Source organism: Arvicola amphibius, chromosome 1 (assembly GCF_903992535.2).
Source record: "Arvicola amphibius chromosome 1, mArvAmp1.2, whole genome shotgun sequence".
Lineage (NCBI taxonomy): Eukaryota > Metazoa > Chordata > Mammalia > Rodentia > Cricetidae > Arvicola > Arvicola amphibius.
In genome coordinates, this window is record NC_052047.1 from 10,179,028 (window position 1) to 10,185,792 (window position 6,765).

Below are 6,765 nucleotides of genomic sequence, written 5' to 3' on the forward strand. Positions count from 1 at the left end.
CATTTAGAAAGGCAGGGTTTAGCCTAAGCGCAGAATGTGCTCACTTTGTCAGTTACTATTATTGTCATGACTTGGATAAAGTTAAATTTTCTCAGTGAAAATAAATGGTTATAATGTTCCCCCAAAATGTTGCTTGCAGGAGTAACTGTCACAGCAAATGAAAACATTTACTTCTTTACTATTTGCAGAATAGTACCGACCGGTTTGGATGTGATGCTCCCACTGCTGGTTCAGAGAACCGCTTTCGGTCTCAGGTCCCGGCTGCCAGATGAATGATGCAAAGAGCCAGTTTTGTCCAGGGGACCCCTCGTGATTCCGGGGAGTGTCCGGAATGAGAGGAAGGCGCGATGTGTGCCATGGCTGCAAGCCTCTCTTCCTGCCAGCAATGATGTTATCTGAATAGCTTGGCACAGTCTGGTCATCCCACCCACTGGCAGCAGAACTGTGAAATTGTCAGACAGAAGCAAGCAGTCTGGGCCAGGTGCAAAGCTCCCTGGGGCTTCCGTGAGAAGGTACAGCCCCAGTGCAGAAGGCGGGCAACAAAGAAGTTTGCACCGGGATGAGATACAATTAAGGTTTAAATATCAGAATCCAGTTAGGAAAGCGTAGATGAGATGTTAATGAAGCTTCTTTGGGGTTTTCAACTCCTTCCCTCTGAATTCACCCTCCGCCTTACCCTCTCATAGACTACGGCTGGCTGATAAACCCCACGAAAGAAGGTGATACTAAGGATTTCTCCACTCCACTCCCTCCCCAAATATCTATGCCTCCTTAGAGCACAAACCCTCCAGCTGTAGTGCTTATGTGGGGAAAGAGAACAGGGAGCTGGAGTTTGGCTGAAATTGTTTTGATAATACAGGGACTCTGGACTCTACTAGAAATTGTGCAGTGTGGGCAAAACGCATAATAATAAATTCTTAATCATCTTAGTTGCTTGGTGAGATTCAAATATGAAGCACATATACATTCTCCCCCCTCCCGGTCTTGAGCTTCTAGATTCTAATCTAATATAGATGAGATGTGACTCCCTACACTTCATATGTTAAAATTCCCATCTCCAATGCAATGAATGGCACTGAAGGGTGTGTCTTTTGGGGGTATTTATGTTACATGGGGGAGCGGTTGTGAATCTCATCTCTGCTGTCACATGGAAAGGCAGAAGCAGCAAGTGCGACCAGACCAGATACTAAATCTAGGGCCTTGTTTCTCACTTCCCAGCCTTCAGAATGATCACAAATTTCCGTTGTGTATAAGTTACTCGGTCCATAGCGTTCAGTGCTGTTAGCCGCCAAAAATGGGCTAAGGGAACAGTTTTCTATCTAAAGTAGAAGCTAACTAGAACACTCTGTAAAAAGATTCACATTCAGTGATGCTCGAGAAGAAAGAAGAACAAGAAAGAAAACTCGTGAGGACTTTCTGCCAGTCATCACTCTGCCAATATTGAAAGCCACAACCTTCCGTAGCTCATGCTGAACTGAACTGAGCTTCTGAGGGACAAATCTTCGTGCTCATTCATTCAACAAACATTTGTTGAGCACCAATTATGGGTCAGGCAGTATGCCTGCCACGGGGATTTATTGCCAAGCAACATGTATGGGCTAAGGAGAGGTTTTTCTCTGTCAGACACAAGTTAAGATTCTCTGGAAGAATGCTGATGGCCAAGCGGTGCTTATAAGTGATTTTTTCATGAGGTTATTTAATTATAGATTTAAGTGGAATTGGATAATCTGTAATTTCCTCTCCAAACCAACAGACTCTGTCCTTAAATAGCTTTGGAGGCCGCCAGCAAGCTGGGAGTAAGTGGGTTTTTATCGGTTGATCTGGCTTGTTAATTCAAAGGATACGACCTCACCTCTCAGTTTCTGACTTAACATCCCAGTGCATTTTGGGACCCACTGATAAGTTTGGAAGCTGTCAGGCAGATGGATAAATGATAACGGACTTAGCAGGTCTGGGGAGCTAAAACTCAAGCTACCAATAAGCAAATTAAAACTGCACTGAGCTTTGGAGCTGCAAGGAAACAGAAGAAACACACATTTCATAAGCTGAGGAGGTGGGCCTTAAGCAGAAGGGTGTGGCTTCTGAAGGTGAGGAGGAGGGCTGAAAACAGATGGGCAGGGATGGTAAAGGACACCATCCATAGCTGTTTTCCCTAAGCTTATCTGCTTGTACATAAAAATTGCTTCATGAGGAAACCTGAACCTATATTCTCAGTTTGTTTTGATTGTTATATAAGGTGATATATTTCAGCAGTTAGTATATGCTTAAATTAAAGTCTTAAGCATCCTTCAAAGGCCTCTAAAGAGAAGATTTGGTGTTTGTAGGAGATGGCAAAAACTTTAAGGAATTTGTCTTCTCTGGAAGTTTTCAGGTAATAGGGATGCATTCCTGACGGGGCTATAGAGCCCAGCCCCTTCTTTTTTCATCCCTTTTGATGCCTGCCATACACATTCTGTGATGTGCATTCACCTTACTAGCAAAAGGAATAGCTCTCTCTAGTCATGGGCTGGAGGCTTTAAAACTCTGAGCCAATCAAACCTTTTCTTGTCATATGTCAGTCATCTCAAGTATTATAGTAATGGAAAGCTGAATATCTGAGTAGCATACTCAGTCAACAAACTATTTGTGTTCTGGTGATCTTTTCCTTCTTTTTCTTTGTTGAACCCTCTCTTACAGTGTTGAGCATTTGGTTAAAGGCCTCAAACATTCTAGGCGACCATTCTATCACCGAGATTTCCTTTTGGCCCAAATATGGCAATGTGTTTTGAATTGGGGGAACTACATCAACTCAGAGTAAAGAGAGAAATAAATATTTGGCTTTTAGTAAACACACATTGTTTGTATATGTATAATTTGTCTGTGGGGATTTTCATGCATATATGGGGAACAAACACAATAAAACTTCTGTGGAACAGAGATGTTTGCCTTTTACATTTAAGATGAATAAATAGAGTAAAATAAGTAATGCCAGTTCTCCTGAGAAAGAAGAGAAAAATTTTACTAAGTAATCCTTTGTTGACTCATTTTAATTCTCTTGTGGAATAGGTGTCGTATAAATAAGTCCAAAGGATTTAGTATCTACAATGTGCCAAACATTGGCTAGGCACTAGGTTTCAATTACAAATCTCCATGATTGTCACATTTGATTAAAGCGCTTTCACATATGCTCTTCCATATGATTTTCATAATTGCCCTGCATAACCAGTACATTAGCATTTTAGAGTTGGTATTGTTAGGAGGTAAGAAATGAGGAAAAAGTTGTAAAGGAGAAGCAAGGCACAGTAGTTAACTAGGCATTAGCATAGCTAGAGAAGCAAGGCAGAGGTAATGATTTGATTATGGGCAACTTTTTATAACTCAGTGTGGGGGATATTTAAATTTAATTTTCGATAAGAAATATGTAACAAAGAAACTGAATTTCTGATCTTATTTGGTTTAAAACATTATCTTCTCTATAAAGAAATTAAAAGTTCCTGGGGAAATTGAAACATGTTGGCAGAAATGCAATTGGAACACAGTGACGGGATAATTTTAATGGTGGATGTCGTCAGTTCATCCAGGATGACCTTCAATACCTTGTAACTCTTCCTTGCTAGGCAGATGGATGGCCAGGACGGCTGACTGCGGCACCTTCGTTCTCGGGTCACAGTGTAACTAATCTGGTAGCTTTGTTTAACTGGTTGCAGACCATCTGCTGACACGCTTTTTAAAATATTGTCGTACTTTAAATTCATTCTTTGAGAGTTTCGCACGTGTGTACAATGTGTTTTGATCGTATCTACCCAGTTTCCCTCTTGCAACTCCTCTAGAACTGGCTCCTATCAACACATTCCCTCTCCAGTTTCCATAGCTTCTTTTTTTACCCTTAATTCCACTGCGTCTGTTCAGTATCATGCACATGGTAAGTGGGTATGGGGCTATTCACAGGCTCATAGCCAACCTACCAGTGGCCACACCCCTAAGAAACGACGATTCTCCCTCCTTCAGCAGCCATCAATTGCCAACTGGTTCTCAGCTGGGGGTAGGGATGCATGAACCCTTCCCCATCTATGCTGGAGTTGGCTTGACATTGTGTAGGTCTTTTTCAAGTGACCCTGAGTATGACTGCTGTGGGAGCTCCTTCCGCTCCTTCAGCCAATAGCCATTGAAATACCAGCCCACTGGGGTGTGGTCTCTTTCTCTTTACAAAGCAGAGGCAGCCCTCCGCTCTCTCTCTTGCTCCACCACTAGACTCCTTTCCTGGCTGTTGTGTAGGATGGTGTTCTGTAATTTTTCCTCCTCAAATAAATAACCCTTTAAATCCAAACTGGTGTGGGATTGTTTAGCGCTTTATGTGACCATCAAGGCATGTAAGAAAGACAACATTTCCCAGCCCTCCTTCCCATTCTCTGGGTCTTGTGCTCTTCCCACCCCTTATATCCTTGTGTTCCCTGGGCCTTGGGTGGGGGTTTCTATAAATGTCTCATCTAAGTCTGAGCACTCATAGTCCCTTAGTCTCAATACTTTGACCCAATATGATTCTCTGCATTACCCCTGTCCACTGCAAAGAGGCTACATTGATAGAGGTTGAGAAGAGTGCAGAATTATGGGTATTAGCATAAACATCTAGATAGTATGACAGCATGACCATTAGCAAAATAACAATAGTCGTTTACTACTAAGGCCTATAACATGCTCATCTGTGGGCTTTAACCAGGACTACACTGCCAGGAATGAATTCTTTCCCGAGGAACAGGCCTCAGATGCAGTCTGAAAGCAGTTATTTCTCCCTCTAACACTTGTGCCATGATTGCCCCAGTGGGCATGTCTTCCTGGCTGGTTAGCATTGTAGCGTGTAGGGTTCAAGGCTGAGTAAAACCGCTTCTGTGCTGGCACTTAATCGCCATTTTTACTTCAGATGCTTAGGCAAATCTTTCTCCTTCACCAAATCACATTCCAGTCATACTTCCTTGATATTATAGCTTTTCAAGTTAAATCTGAAAGCAATTTATTCAGGGATTACAAAATTACTGGGAGTAATGTAGTCATATGGTTTTTCTCACTTTCTTTTCAGCTTTTTGTGTTTAGACTTCGGATGCCCTAAGACACTCTGTCTAGACCCAGTTGCTCTCAGATTTGTTCTCTTAAATTTTGGAGCCCCTGACCTCCTCTATCTGGGCTTCTAGGGTCCTTAGAAGTAAAAAATAATTAAAATGAACTTTATTGCATTTTGATAAAAATAAAACTAAAGGCTTTTAATTCTGCTTGCACAAACCCTGCATTGGAGGCTGTGTCAGACTGTGGAGTGCACTGTCTATGGTATTCTTTAGGATGTTGTGTGTACATTTAAGATACTATCAAAATCTTTTAATTGCTACCCTTATGTTAAATGCTTTATTTGTCTTAGCTAGTGAAGTGTCACTTCAACAAAACCAAAAGAATTAAAAAAAAAATCCACATGCTTATAAAGCAGAAAATAGCAAAATGTGGGAAAAAAGTCATCTTCGCAAGGAAAGGGCAGCAGAAACATATGGGCCCAAAGTGAAGGAAAACAAGGTCTCTGCATAGACTCTAAACGGCGGCAGACAGTGTGCCGTAGGCCAGACAGAAGGCCCTCCAGGCCCCAGGCTGCGTTCTTACTTCTGCTTCGCTGAAGACTTTCTCTGACGCTCTTTGGTGATAACACTTGTTATACATCCTCTGCATCTTCAGATGCTGAGGCGTTCTGCAATAGACTCCATCCAGGAAACCTAAAGGCCAGCCATATTTCATCATTTGTTAAGTCTCAGTGATTTCAAACCACCATCTGCACATGTCTGGAAGAACATTTTTATTTGGGTTATAGTTTGATAATGTACAGACAGTCTAGTTGCCTCCAATCCTCTAATTTATCTGTTTCTTTCAAAAGTTCAGAGAAATTATTTGTGTTGTTTGATCTTTTAAAATCCCATCTTAGTCAATGAAATAGGGCCTTATCCATTTTAGTTAGGATGAAAGTACTTTGCCACATAAATCCACAGAGAACATATATTGAAAAAAATGACTATTTTTCATACTGAATTTTTATTAAGTAACTTTTTAAGGTATCTCCTACCCTGATCCCTTAGTTTGGCTAAATGTTTGTGTTTTTCTTTATCATTTCAAAGAACCAATTCTGGAGCTAGTGAGATGGTTCATTGGGTAGTGACAGCTGCAGCCAAGTCTGAGGAACCTCAGTATGATTTTCTGTACCCACATGGCAGAAATGGAGAACAGATTCTCAAAAACTGTCCTCTGACTTCCACACAGAGGCTGTGGCAGGCAAACATGTGCACATGCATGCATGTGCTCGTGTGTGTGCACACATCCAAACATAGGAACACAGTGACACATAAACGCACAGACCGGCACACAGACAGAAAGACACAGACACACGGGCACATCGACAGAAAGACAGACAGACAGACATGAACACAATAATACAATTTTAAAAAGAAAGAAACAGTTTTCATGGTGCAAGCCCTTTCTTGACACTGTTGATGAGGCCAAGAACCTGAGACTAGATAGATTTCATTATAGACAGTCTTAGATAGTTTTCCCCTAAACAACTGAAGCTATTGGACCTCTTTGGACAACCCCACTATGTTCCTTTAGCTGAGGGATAACAATTATAGACTTCTTGCTCTACCTTAATGGTAGGCATCATGCCTAGCACTGGGAGGGGGTGGCAGAAATTGCATGGGTAGCTGCCTTCCTTGCTGGTACCCTGATGCAATCACTCATGCCTGGGTATTCTTTTGGCCTAGA